The 14,434-nt window shown below is 49.8% G+C and overlaps 1 long non-coding RNA gene across 1 annotated transcript in view; it reads right to left on the reverse strand.

Annotated features, from left to right (window-relative positions):
- LOC138431374 (uncharacterized) overlaps positions 1-14,434 on the reverse strand; it is a 21,242-nt gene continuing 6,808 nt past the window's right edge. Inside the window, exons 4-5 of the long non-coding RNA XR_011253639.2 lie at positions 7,431-7,669; positions 1-98 (exon numbers count right to left, since the gene is read on the reverse strand). This is a non-coding gene — a long non-coding RNA (uncharacterized lncRNA). The remainder of the gene's footprint in view (positions 99-7,430; positions 7,670-14,434) is intronic.

Consider the following 14,434-nt stretch of genomic DNA (forward strand, 5'->3'; position numbering starts at 1 on the left):
CTTGGGAGGCAGGCGTTGAAGATGGCAGAGGACCAGGTTGGCAAGGATGCTGGGCCTGTCACTCACCACTTGGAAGAAATCTACCCAAGCAGGAACACCTGGAACGGATAAGTAATTGAAACAAAAAGTTAACTGAAACTGCGATAAGTTGACAAAATTCTGGGGCGTCTGCATCAAGGCAGTTCGCATCACTCTCACCAAGACAGCCCCTGACTTCTTAAGTGGTTCCATGTCTTGGGTTTCCCTAGTGGCTCAGCTGGTGAAGAATCTGCCTGCAATACAGGAGAGCCAGGTTTAGTCTCTGGGCTGGGAAGATTCCCTGCAGGAGGAAATGACAACCCACTCCTGGTATTCTGGCCTGGGAGAATCCCATGGATTGAGGAGCCTGGTGGGCTACAGTCCACGGGGTCGCAGAGTCGAACACGACTGAGCGACTCACGCTTTCTTTTCCTGCACCTCCGAAGATAGCAAGCTGCATCCCAAAGAAAGTTCCAAAGATAGCAAGCTGCGTCCCAAAGTAAGTTTCTCACTTTCAAACACGATTGGTTTACTTTTTAACGGGTTACTCACCTACGTGATTCCTCTTTTGGGAAGCCTGATTCTTCCTGTCTTTTGCTCACCTAGAAAATGTTAAAATAAATGTAGGAAAACATGAGAATATGCACATTCTTGGTGGTGTTTCGTCTCTAAGTCGTGTCCCACTCTTTGCGACCCCACGGGCTGCAGCCCGCCAGGCTCCTCTGTCCATGGGATTCTCCAGGTGAGAATACTGGAGTGGGTTGCCATGCCCTACTCCAGGGGATCTTCCTGACCCAGAGATCGCACCCGGGTCTCCTGTATTGCAGGCAGAGTCTTCACCGTCTGAGCCACCAGGGTACATGTATATAAATATACTGTAGAGTTCTACAGCTATCCTATATAGCTGGTGTAGGAGCAGGCGTACATAAACGTGTTTAGTAATTTGGGGCAATTTTACAGATTTAGCTCTTTCATACTGGGGCTTTTAGAACTTCTAGAGCACCATGTCTGGGATAAATGGATTTGTGCTCTATGAAGAACATTAGACTGGCGTACAGAATTTTCTGTGGGTATCCATGTGCCTTTGTGGTTCATGATGTTGCGGGTCAGCCACTCACTCGTGTCTGACTCTTGGTGACCCCACAGACTGCAGCACGCCAGGCCTCCCTGTCCATCACCAACTCTCAGAGTTTACTCAAACTTATGTTCATCGAGTCACTGGGGCCATCCAGCCATCTCATCCTCTGTCGTCCCCTTCTCCTCCTGCCCCCAATCTTTCCCAGCATCAGGGTCTTTTCCAGTGAGTCGGCTCCTCATATCAGGTGTTCAAAGCATTGGAGCCTCAGCATCAGTTCTTCCAGTGAATATTCAGGACTGATCTCCTTTGGGATGGACTGGTTGGATCTCCTTGCAGTCCAAGGGACTCTCAAGAGTCTTCTCCAACGCCCCTGGGGGCTTCGATTATCCTTGCAGACCCCTGGCTGGTGACAAGAGGCAGCTTCCTTGCAGTCCAAGGGACTCTCAAGAGTCTTCTCCAGCGTCCCTGGGGGCTTCGATCATCCTCGGAGACCCTTGGCTGGTGACAAGAGGCAGCTTCCTTTCTCCGTGCAATGGGCATCTGTGAAACAGCTTGACTTGTAATGAGTGCAAAACCATCTCAGTGCAAGGGAAAAAAAATAGAACCTTAAAAAAGAAAAAACATTTCAATTCCGTGGACGCTCTGATCTCCTGACAGTCTGAGGCCTGATGTCATAGACTGATCATCCCACTCAGTGTCTGAGGTTTCGACGTCTCCGTAAAAAGTCACCCATCTTGAACTCCCAGTTCACAGACCACAGGTATTAAGGATGTTTGCGCAAGACGGGGCTGCCAGAGAACTGGCGCACGTGTGCAGCGGGCTTGGCTCGGATGCGGGGAAAACAGGCTGTCTAGACACGGCCCCCTCACATGCCGCAGAGGGCCAACCGGTGCTGAAACAGTCCGAGTCCCTTCATGGAGGTCACGGGAAGTGTGTCTGCCACAGAACCACATGGATTCCGGGTGTTGTGCTGTGCTGGGTTCTGTCCAAGCAGCCTGGGACACGGAGCAGTAATTTTCAGTCCTCTCTTGTCCAGGCAGGCAAGTGGGAAGGGGGCTCCTGCCTGCAGGCGGCACATGGCGGAATGTCTGGGCCTCCATAATCATGGGTGCCAACTACTCAGAAGAGATTCCGTCTCCCTCTGTAGACAGGGTTGCATAGATAGATATGATGGATGGATAGATAGATATGATGGATGGATGGACAGATAGATAGACAAAAAGACAGCTAGATAGACGATAGGTACTGCAGAGTTGCCAAGTGGTGGCTGAGTCTTTGCGACCCCATGCACTGCAGCACGCCAGGCCTCCCTGTCCATCACCAACTCCCGGAGTCTACCCAAACTCATGTCCATCGAGTCGGTGATGCCATCCAACCATCTCGCCCTCTGTCGCCCCCCTCTCCTCCCACGTTCAATCTTTCCCAGCATCAGGGTCTTTTCCAATGAGTTGGGTCTTGCCATCAGGTGGCCAAAGGATTGGAGCTTCAGCTCCAATAAATATTCAGGACCAATTTCCTTTAGGATGGACTGGTTGGATCTCCTTGCAGTCCAAGGGACACTCAAGGGTCTTCTCCAGCACCACAGAAGGCTGATTCGTGTCAATGTATGGCGAAACCACTACAATATTATAAAGGAACTAGCCTCCAATTAAAATAAACAAATTAAAACAATAAAAAACAAAACATAAAATAAAATTGCTAACAAAATTCATTGATTAATTTTTTTAAAAAAGCATCTATTCTTCGGTGCTCAGCTTTCTTTATGGTCCAACTCTCACATGACTACTGGAAACACTATAGCTTGCCTATACAGACCTTTGTCGGCAAAGTGACGGCCCAGCTTTGTAATACGCTGTCTAGGTTTGTCATAGCTTTCGCTCCAAGGAATTCAAGCAGAAATCTTCAGAACAAGCAGCTGCTCCTTGTCTATGGCACTGGAATGACACCTTTTATGCAGAAGTCTCGTACGGAAGACTCCACACACGTCATCTCCTGGTATTTTTCCACCTTTGGGGACACCTCATCTGTAGCGCTCACGCCTCCCCCGACAGACCCCAGCTGTTACCATCAACAGGCGTGTCCGTAAAGAAATCCCTTTTCCCCTGTATTAGCAGTGTTAGTTGCTCAGTTGTGTCCGACTCTTTGCGGCCCCATGGACTGTAGCCCGCCTGGGCTCCTCTGTCCACAGGATTCTCCAGGCAAGAACACTGGAGCGGGCTGTCATGCCCTCCTCCGGAGGATCTTCCCGACCCAGGCACTTCTCCTCTGTAAGTAGCATCACACAGCCGTGCTCTGCACCCATTTCATGGGTCTGAGTCGTCTCCTTTTGGAAACCTCAGGCTATCCCTCTTCCTCCCGCACAGTGTCCAGGCCGCTGCGTCCTCTCCCTGCCAAGCTCCCACAAACGGAGATAATCCTAATTGCTAAATGGATTACTGTAAATATCCATTTCGCAAGAACTTAAACCCCAACGGCAGCCCTGAAGCCTGAGGTGCCTTCCAGAGGGATGGCGTTGTGGGTGATTTAGGAGGAGCGTTAAGGAGGTGATTGATGGGGAAACATCTCCAAGAAGAGAGCTGAGAGGATACAGGCGGGTCGTGGAAGCGGCCGTGGCGTCAGGAAGGAGACAATCATGGAGAGCGAGGGTCGTCTCTAGGGATGGTGGGCGTCTCAGGTCCCAGAGACGAGATACATAGATAGTAGATGATAGGTAGGTAGGTAGGTCCGAGAAGGCGATGGCACCCACTCCAGTGCTCTTGCCTGGAAAATCCCATGGATGGAAGAGCCTGGTGGGCTGCAGTCCATGGGGTCAGGAAGAGTCGGGCACGACTGAGCGACTTCACTTTCACTTTTCACTTTCATGCATTGGAGAAGGACGATGGCACCCCACTCCAGTACTCTTGCCTGGAAAATCCCACGGACGGAGGAGCCTGGTAGAGTGCAGTCCATGGGGTCGCTATGAGTTGGACACGACTGAAGCGACTTAGCAGCAGCAGCAGCAGGTAGGTGGATAGGTAGACGGGCTTGCCCTGAAAGCTCAGCGGGCAAAGAATCCGCCTGCAATGCAGGAGAGCACAGTTCAGTTCCTGGTTTGGGAAGGTCCCCTGGAGAAGGGACAGGCTATCCACTCCAATATTCTTGGGCCTCCTGGTGGCTTAGCTGGCAAAGAATCTGCCTGCCATATGGGCAACCTGGGTTTCATCCGTGGGGTTGGGAAGATCCCCCTCACTGGAGGAGTGGGCAACCTGGGTTCCATCCGTGGGGTTGGGAAGATCCCCCCACTGGAGGAGTGGGCAACCTGGGTTCCATCCGTGGGGTTGGGAAGATCCCCCCCACTGGAGGAGTGGGCAACCTGGGTTTCATCCGTGGGGTTGGGAAGATCCCCCCAACTGGAGGAAGGCATGGCAACCCACTCCAGTATTCTGGCCTGAAGAATCCCCATGGATAGAGGAGCCTGGCGGGGCTACAGGGCATGCGGTCACAGAGAGTCGGACACACTGAGCGGCTAAGCACACATACACAAAGGCAGATACACAGACACAGATATTAGATTAGACAGACAGACAGACAGACAAGACACCTGGTAGGTAAGATGATAGATATGACAGGCAGGTAGACAGACAAACAGAGCCACAGACAGACAGACAGATTAGAGAAATAACGGTTAAGATGATAGACAGGCATGATACATGGGTGAAGCGAAGCAAAAGCCGCTCAGCTGTGTCCGATCTTTGTGACCCCACGGACTATACAGTCCACGGATTTCTCCAGGCAAGAATACTGCAGTGGGTAGCCTTTCCCTTCTCCAGGGGATCTTTCCAGCCCAAGGAATCGAACCCCAGTCTCCTGCATCATTAAAGAAACCCAGGCAGATTCTTTACCAGCTGAGCCACCCGGGAAGCCTGATACACAGGTAGGCAACTATTAATAGATACGGTAAAGCGTCTGTTTGCAATGCAGGAGACCCGGGTTCGATCCCTGGTTTGGGAAGATCCCCTGGAGAAAGCCCACACCAGTATTCTTGCCTGGAAAATCCCATGGACGGTGGAGCCTGGTAGGCTGCCGGATGGGGTCGCAAAGAGTCGGACACGACTGAGCGACTTCACTGTAACTTTCAGACAGAAAAATAAGAGAAAGAGATGGACAGGTAGACAGACGCTACACAAGATGACAGATAGATACTGGTAGGCGGGTAGTTAGGTAGATAAGGTAGGTGGGAGATAAGACAGATGATAGTCAGATGGATACAATAGCCAGTTAGGTAGGCAGACAGACAGATAGAGACAGACAGACTGAGACAAAGAGAGAAGCATCCACACACAGCAGAGGCCACATCCCCTCTTAGTCTAAGCAGGTGTCATCTCCTGCTAATAAGACAAGATGGGTTCTCCCCCCAGCATCTCAACAATGACAACATCTCCTCCTAGGTGAAGGCAGCCGTTGGTACTCATTCCAGATACGAGAGGGAGGGGCTGGGGGAAAAGAATCATCAGTTTCCTACAACTCTTGTAAGTAAGTGAAGGTCGCACAGTCATGTCCAACTATCTGTGACCCCAGGGACTGTAGCCCCGCCAGGCTCTTCTGTCCTTGGGATTCTCCAGGCAAGCATACTGGAGTGGGGTGCCGTGCACTCCTCCAGGGCAATCTTTCTGACCCAGGGATCGAACCCATATCCCTGCTTTGACAGATGCATTCTTTACCCCTGAGCCACCGGGGACGTCTTGCATATCAAAACTTAGGAACCCGATGCTTTAGAAAGTCTCAGTTTGCCGGCACAGCCACTTTGGAAGAAGTGATGACGCTCCCTCCCTCCCCCACCACCACCATAAATAGGATTGACACCTCTGAAAGCAAGCCCTCATCCCTCTCAGTGAGGGGACTCCACACCACCTCCTATTGCGTCTTTTCATTTGCTCCTAGAAGAAAAGGTCTCCAGGCCGTTAATAATGGAATTCTCGGCTTTCCACACTGAAAGGATGATCTGGAGCTCCAATGCGTTTGGAAAATCATTCTCAAGGCTGACCTCATCCGTCATCGACGTCTTTTGGCAGAGGCTGTGTGTGCTTCCCTGCCCGGCCTGCTCGGCAGACACACCAGACGGACGTGGGACGCTGTGCTCTCCACTGACACAGAGGAGCGCTGACCTGAATCTAAAGGTTGAGTGTCTCCAGTTTCTGCTGGTGACTCGCCTCGATCCCTCAGCATTTTCAGAGCCTCCCGGTTCCCAGGCAACAGCCTGGGCAGGGCGGGGTGTCTGGATGGACAAGAACTTCCTGGAGGGTCAGAATTCAGGAATCAAGGACCAGAAGGTTCGGGCGACATCACGGCTCTGTTCTCAGAGCACGTTTGGAAAGGCCTCTCCCCCTTTATGCTCACTTCCGTTCTCGCTTTTCAAATCGGGTGTGCGTTAAAAGAAAAAGCAGACACTGATTCGAAAAGACAGCATGCTCCTCAATGCTCACGGCAGCACAGTGTACAAGAGTGAAAACGTGGAAGTGAAAACTAAGCGTCCAGCAGCAGGTCAGTGGATGAGGAAGATGTGGTACGTTATATACGCAGTGGAATATTACGCAGCCACGAAAAAGGGCGGACAAATGCCATCTGCCGCAACACGGATCAACCCAGGGACGATCACACTACGTGAAGTCAGAGAACGGCAGTGTACCTTATCACTTACATGCAGAATCTAAGAATGAACAAACGCATCCACACAGAAAAAAGACCCACAGATATTACCCAAGGGGAGAGGGAAGGGAGAGGGTCAAGACGGAAGGCGGGGAATGCAAGGTACAGACCACTGTGTATAAAATAGGTAAGCTGGAAGGATACACTGTGCTTGGAAGATCACGCTAAAGGCTACACTGTCCACCACAGGGAACAGGACCAGTATTTTATGATACCTTGAATGGAGGATGCTGCTGCTAAGTCACTTCAGTCGTGTCCGACTCTGTGCGAGCCCATAGACCACAGCCCACCAGGCTCCCCCGTCCCTGGGATTCTCCAGGCAAGAACACTGCAGTGGGTTGCCATTTCCTTCTCCAATGCAGGAAAGTGAAAAGTGAAAGTGAAGTCGCTCAGTTGTGTCCGACTCTTAGCGACCCCATGGACTGCAGCCTCCCAGGCTCCTCCGTCCATGGGATTTTCCAGGCAAGAGCACTGGAGTGGGGCGCCATTGGCTTCTCTGTAAATGGAGTATAAACTGTAACAATTACGAATCACTATGTCCTGCATCTTAGAGCAATGTAAGATGTCAAACCAACTATACCTCAATAAAAATTAAATCGTAAATACATAAAAGCCCCCCCCCCAAAATAATAATAAATAAAATTCTAACCTTGAATAGCTTGGGATTTTCAGGCAGGGCTGAGCTCTGCAGAGACTTCTTCTCCAACAAACGTCACGTTCCCAGATTGTAGAGACTGGGACCCGGTATGTTTTCGGACAGGGACTCAGGCCACGAGAGAAACAAGCTGTCACAATTGTGAAGGGTGACGCTTTTTTAATGATTACCAGTCCCATCACTGTGTAGCGCAGATGGGCACGTGGCTGGGTCGTGACCGCCTTGCTTCTCTGCTGGAATGGAAACAAAGCCGGGTTAGAGTGAAAACGAGCCTCGGGAGTTTGCCCTTCAGAGTCTACAGACGTCTCTGAGAGGTCCCAGCAGAGACGAAGGGGGACTAGTTGTTGACATCTAGTCACTCAGTCGTGTCCAACTCTTTGCAACCCCGTGGACTGTAGCCCGCCAGGCTCCTCTGTCCAAGGGGATTCTCCAAGCAAGAAGACTGGAGTGGGTTGCCACTTCCTCCTCCAGGGGATCTTCCCGACCCAGGGATTGAACCCAGCTCTCTTGCGCCCCCTGCATTGGCAGGCAGGTTCTTTACCAACTATAACTAAGCATGCGCGCTCCAACTACCGAAGCCCGTGCGCCCCAGAGCTCTTGTTCCACAAGAAGAGAAACCCCCTCAGTGAGAAACCCATGCACCCCAACTAGAGAGTCGCCCCCAATCGCCACAACGAGAAAAAAGCCCACGCCCAGCAAATGAAGACACAGTACAGGCAACAATAAAGAAATAAAGGCAAATGGATGCTCACTCTCCAGGTGAAAAAAAAAACCTGTAACAGCCACTGAAAGACAGCAACACCTTCAAGATAACCAGCCTCTCTCAAAGTAGCAAATAAACACTGCTACAAAAGAAGCTGGAGGGGGAAATGGCAACCCACTCCAGTATCCCTGCCTGGAAAACCCCCCAGACGGAAAAGCCTGGCGGGCTACAGTCCATGGGGTCGCAGAGAGTTGGACACAGCTTAACACACACGCCAAGCTAAAGAAAGATGAGCAAATCCTAAAAGATTCTGTCAGGATTCCAAGGGAAACACTCTTTTTTTTTTTAAACTTCTCACATCTGGAGCTTCCAGAATCTGTCCATTGAGCACATTTTAAAAATAACGGACACATCCACAGCCTCTCCATATGAATTCAAGATGCCCTGATGAGATGCTGTAGGCTTCACTCTCGTTACTTTTGAGAGAAGACGGTTCTACTGAAGAGGATGGAACGTCCGAGAGAAAGAGCCTAAGATCTCATTTTAAGGAACGTTTTATGTATCTTTTCATAGCTCCAGATGATTCTCCCCATAGAGACAGGTCAATATTATTATCATTACCATTTTTTAATAACAGTTTTGCGTACAGCCTCTCGAAAAACTCCTTTGGTGCGGGGAAGGAAACTTTCCATCATGAATAAAAAGCACATGGTGAGGCTGAGATGACATCAATCTGATTCCTGCAGGGCGACAGGACTTTGGGAATTCTGTGCAGCTAAAAAAAGGAGGAAAAGAGGAGAAGCCACACAGCTTAGTTAGCACAGAGGAGGGTAAAAGCCAGCAACGCTTGCAATCATCATCAAGGCCGATGAGAAGGGGGACCACTCTCGGCGAGGCGGTCATCTTTAGGAGCTCAGCATCACTCAACGTGCATCACGCCTGTCTTAGACCGCGAGTTGCCGGCAGGTCTTCCTAAGCCCTACGTCCAGTGTTGGGCAGCCGGTCATCCCTCCCGGACCCTAGGGTCGTCCTCCTTTCTGGGCTCCCCATCGGCCGACTTCATGACTCACGTCTTGACCACAGACGTCTCCTGCCCCGCCCGTCGAGACTGTGCCACCCACTTCTCGCCGGGTGGGGCGTCTCCCTGACACCCTGCTCTGCCCTTTTCTCCTCCTGCGCTTCCATCAACAACGTTACAATCAATACCAGATGTCGGATGGGGCTGGACTTTAACAAAAAAAAAAAAAAGAAGAAGAACATTTAAAAGAACAGGTCTGCCGGCAAAAGCCACCTCGTGGAGGCGGTTGGTTCCGTTCTTCCCAGACTGACCCTCTGTCGGAGGTGGTCTCACAGCATTAAGATGCTATGGGGAGAGGTCATGTCATCTTTTGCTTATCCTTTTCTTTCTCTTTTTTAATTGGAAAGTGAGAGTGAACCTCATTCAGGCATGTCTGACACATTGCAACCCTGTGGACTATACAACCCATGGGATTCTCCAGGGAAGAATACTGGAGTGGGTAGCCTTTCCCTCCTCCAGGGGATCTTCCCGACCCAGGGATCGAACCCAGGTCTCCCGCACTGCAGGGGGATTTTTTTACCAGCTGAGCCACAAGGGAAGCCCAAGAATACTGGAGTGGGTAGCCTTTCCCTCCTCCAGGGGATCTTCCCAACCCAGGGATCAAACCCAGGTCTCCCGCACTGCAGAGGGATTTTTTTTACCAGCTGAGCCTTCAGGGAAGCCCTCAGCTGGAGATCTACCATATGACCCAGCAATCCCACTCCTGGGCACATAAACCCTGAGAAGACCATAATTCACAAAGACACACCCACCCCAATGTCCAATGCAGCACAATTTATGACCGTCAAGATATGGAAACACCCTAAGTGTGCATCAACAGAGGGGCAGATGAAAAAGATGTGGTACGCTTATAATACGGAGTATTACTCAGCCCCGAAAGGGAACACAACAGAGTAACCTGCAGAGATGTGGACGGACCTCACATTTATACAATGGAGTGTTACTCGGCCCCGAAAAGGGACGCAACTGAGAAATCTCCAGAGATGTGGACGGACCTCACATTTATACAATGGAGTGTTACTCGGCCCCGAAAAGGGACGCAACTGAGAAATCTCCAGAGATGTGGACGGACCTCACATTTATACAATGGAGTATTACTCGGCCCCGAAAAGGGACGCAACTGAGTAATCTCCAGAGATGTGGACGGACCTCACATTTATACAATGGAGTATTACTCGGCCCCGAAAAGGGACGCGACTGAGAAATCTCCAGAGATGCGGACGGACCTCACATTTATACAATGGAGTATTACTTGGCCCTGAAAAGGAGCGCAACTGAGTAATCTCCAGAGATGTGGACGGACCTCACATTTATACAGTGGAGTATTACTTGGCCCTGAAAAGGAACGCAACCAAGTAACCTGTAAAGATGTGGACGGACCTAGAGTCTGTTATACAGAGTAAAGTAAGTCAGAAAGGGAAAGAAAGTCACGTATTAACATGCATTTGTGGAATCTAGAAAACCAGTACAGATGAACCTTCTTCTCCTTTTTAAAAGCGCTTGGCAGGGGAGCTCCGTGGCGGTCCAGTGGTCAGGACTCTGAACTTTCACTGCTGTGGCCTGCGTTCAGTCCCTGGTTGGGGGACTAAGATTCTGCAAGCCTTGGGGTAGGCAAAAAAAGAAACTTTTTAATAAACGTTGTGATGAGTAATTCAACATGTGGGGTAATTATAGAGCGCGCATTACTTAAGAGAACTGGCGAACCAGAAATGCAACTGAAAAAGGTGCTCCTCCAAAGAGGCTTTTGAAAGATATCCAGAAGATTATGTGATACAACTGTAGCAGGAATCCAATGACTGCCCCAGAGAGAAGAGACAGAATGGAAGAGAAGGAGAAAAGAATATTTGCTCCGTTAACAGCTGAAAATTCCCCCCGAATTGAAAGAATTATATTAAAGGTTAAATGAAACCAACCTAAGCAGGTCTGCTGCTGCTGCTAAGTCGCTTCAGTCATGTCCGAGTCATGTCCGATTCTGTGCGACCCCATAGACTGCAGCACTCCAGGCTTCCTCCTGTGTCCTTGACTATCTCCCAAAGTTTGCTCAAACTCACGTCCCCTGACTCAGTGGTGCATCTAATCAAACCCTAACTAGAGGTTACTGCACAAGTATAATGCTGGTAGAAAGACAGCTTCATGAAAGGAAGACTCAGAACCCGGAGGAGTACTGCGTTCCGAGGTATGGACCAGACGTGGGATGTTCAGAGCCCGGGGCACCTCATGTAAAAAGTGGTCATCACAGTCAAGAATTCCAAGTCGGGTCCTGAAGAGTGTGCTCATGGGCTGGCCCTGCTGCTGGCCCAGTGGTGAAGAATCCGCCTGCCAGCGCAACGGACGCAGGTTCGATTCCTGGTCGGGGAAGACCCCACGTGCTGTGGAGCAACAGAGCTGGTGTGCTCTGCAACAAAAACCACTGCAGTGAGACGCCTATACAGCATGACTGGAGAAGAGTCCCCGCATGCTGCAACTAGAGAAAGCCCTTGAGCAGCAACAAACACCCAGCACAGCCAAAAATAAAATAAAATATAAAGTCTTAAGGAAAAGGAGTGAGCTTTTCACCCCTCCCCCCCAAAAAACAAAAACCGCAGTGGGTCCAGAAAGACACAGGAAGGCCTTTCTAGTGACCAGAACGTCGTTGCACCTTGATCTGACCTAATCCTTGGGACACAGATGGATTTACAACAAACTCTACAGAAGGTGACAGCGTTTGCAACAAGCCCAACCATCGTCCAACCCAAGAGCAGAATGTCTGGGCCATCCAAGTCATCACAACATCCGACGGGTTGCCTTGGAGACAAGCGATTCTGGAAATTTTTACACACAGCTGGTCAATCCTTGCTCTGGCCCTTGGAAACTAATCATAGAACGCTTGGACCATGAGCTGGTATCCGTACAGAGGAAAAGTCTCAGCAACCGGGGAAGGGGAGCCAGGCTTGCCTGCTAAGTCATTCAGAACTTTGGATCAGTCCAAACACGGTCAGATGTGCAACATCTTTTCAAGTATTTCCTTTGAATTAACGATAGACGATGCACTATTTCATCGCTTGAAGGGGATGAGAAAATGCAAACACGTTTACGTAGGCAATAAAAAAAAAAAAAAACCACCACCACATTTTGGAAAGATAAATCCCAAATCCGGCATTATATGAGTAATTCACTTGAAAGAAGGCCAGTCAAATGGGGAAATAGAAATATTCTGAGATCATCTGAGGATAAAGCACGCTTGGCTTTTAAGATGTTTGGTTTGTTTTGAAAGAAGAGGGTTTTGTTGAAAGCATCCAGATATTGGCACTTGATCTGAAATTACCCTGTGCGATTTTGTTTATAGATGATAAAAGCGTCTACTTTTCCCATGAGTATTATCAGTCAGACTCTAGTTTCTGGAAACTTCAGATCTATAAAGGAAGATAACCTCATGTCTCTAAAGATCTATAAACACGCGGGCTTTGTTCACCTCTAAAGTAAAAGAAAAAACTCCCGTTACAACTTGAACCAGAAACTCGCCTTGGACCAATCACGGCCGACGTGTTCTGCTCCTTAAATGATATTTCATGTGGCTTGACGCTGCTGTCAACCAACTTGTTTGGGATCTTAACAGCCAACGCTAAAGGAAATCAACCCTGAATACACATTAGAAGCACCGATGCTGAAGCTGAAGCTCCAATCCTTTGGCCACCTGATGCGAAGAGCTGACTCACTGGAAAAGACCCTGATGCTGGGAAAGATTGAGGGCGGGAGGAGAAGGGGACGACAGAGGATGAGATGGTTGGATGGCACCACCGACTTGATGGACATGAGTTTGAGCAAACTCCCAGAGATGGAAAAGGACAGGGAAGCCTGGTGTGTTGCAGTCCACGGGGTCACAAAGAGTCAGACACACACGACCAAGCAACTGAATAACAACAAATCTCAGTTCTACGAGGCTGGAGGCAAACGGTGTTTGTGTTCTCGGTATGTACAACTGGGCTGAATGTATCAACCTTGTAAATGCTTTTTTTTTTTTTTTTATAGCAAACATAAGTTTTATGCTTCATCTACACTGAGATTACATTCACCAAACAGTGAGGATGTCCAAGGTTAAAATGCCCCAAGCTTGTTCACCTCGCTCCTTGTTCCTGGCATCAAGAGAGCCACGTCTTTGACCGATGACGCAAGCATCTCGCTCCTAAGCCTATATTCAGAGAAAACCATGGTTCACAAAGAAACACACACCCCAACCTTCACAGAAGCACTATTTACGACAGTTAAGACACGGAAGCAACCTAGGTGTCCATCAGGAGGTAAACGGATAACGCTGACGTGGAGGTTGTTGTTCAGTTGCTCAGCGGTGTCCGACTCTTTGGGACCCCACGGACTGCAGCACTCCAGGCTCCTCCGTCCTCCACTACCTCCCTGGTGGCTCAGATGGTGAAGAATCTGCCTGCAATGCGGGAGACCTGGGTTCGATCCCTGGGTGGGGAAGATCCCTTGGAGAAGGAAATGGTAACCCCTCCAGTACTCCTGCCTGGAAAACCCCTGTGATGGAGAAACAGCACATGGGGTCACAAAGAGTCGGACACGACTGAGCAAGTTCACGTGTATACAGTGTTTGAAACGACATTAAGAAAGAGCCTCCGAAGTGGACTCCAGGAGAGACACTGGATTCTTCCCTCCAGTTACCTTTCCTCTTTTCAAGCCATCTTGTCCTCTCGTCTTTCCCAGCTTTCAGGGGGCCCTCATGCATTGCACAGAGTCGGACACGACTGAAGCAACTTACTAGCAGCAGCAGCAGCATGCATGGATTCTCTCATGGGCCCTTCATCCACCTTCAAAAGCAGGAGCACAGATTCTTCCCATCTATGTGTCTTGATGCGTCTCGGCCTCGATCTCTCTCCATCTCTCCCCCTATTACTTCTGTCCTCCCATCTCCTTCTGGGACTTCACGCTCCTGCGACCCTCCTGCAAGAACCCTGGCCGTGACATAATGGAACCACCTGAGTAAGCCCACTGGCAGTCCCCCATCTCATCACCCTTAAATGAGTCACATCCGCAATGCCCCCCTTTGACACGTAAGGTAACATATTCACGAGTTCTAAGTATTCGCGCGTCAACATTTGGGGACAGGAGTCGGGGGAGGATTTATTCAGTTATTTGGCCAACCACATCCACTCAAGGATTCTGAACTAAATGGCAGAAGCAGAATAGGTTTTCATCCAATATCCAATAGTTATCGGTTGTTTT

This window comes from Ovis canadensis, chromosome X (assembly GCF_042477335.2).
Source record: "Ovis canadensis isolate MfBH-ARS-UI-01 breed Bighorn chromosome X, ARS-UI_OviCan_v2, whole genome shotgun sequence".
Lineage (NCBI taxonomy): Eukaryota > Metazoa > Chordata > Mammalia > Artiodactyla > Bovidae > Ovis > Ovis canadensis.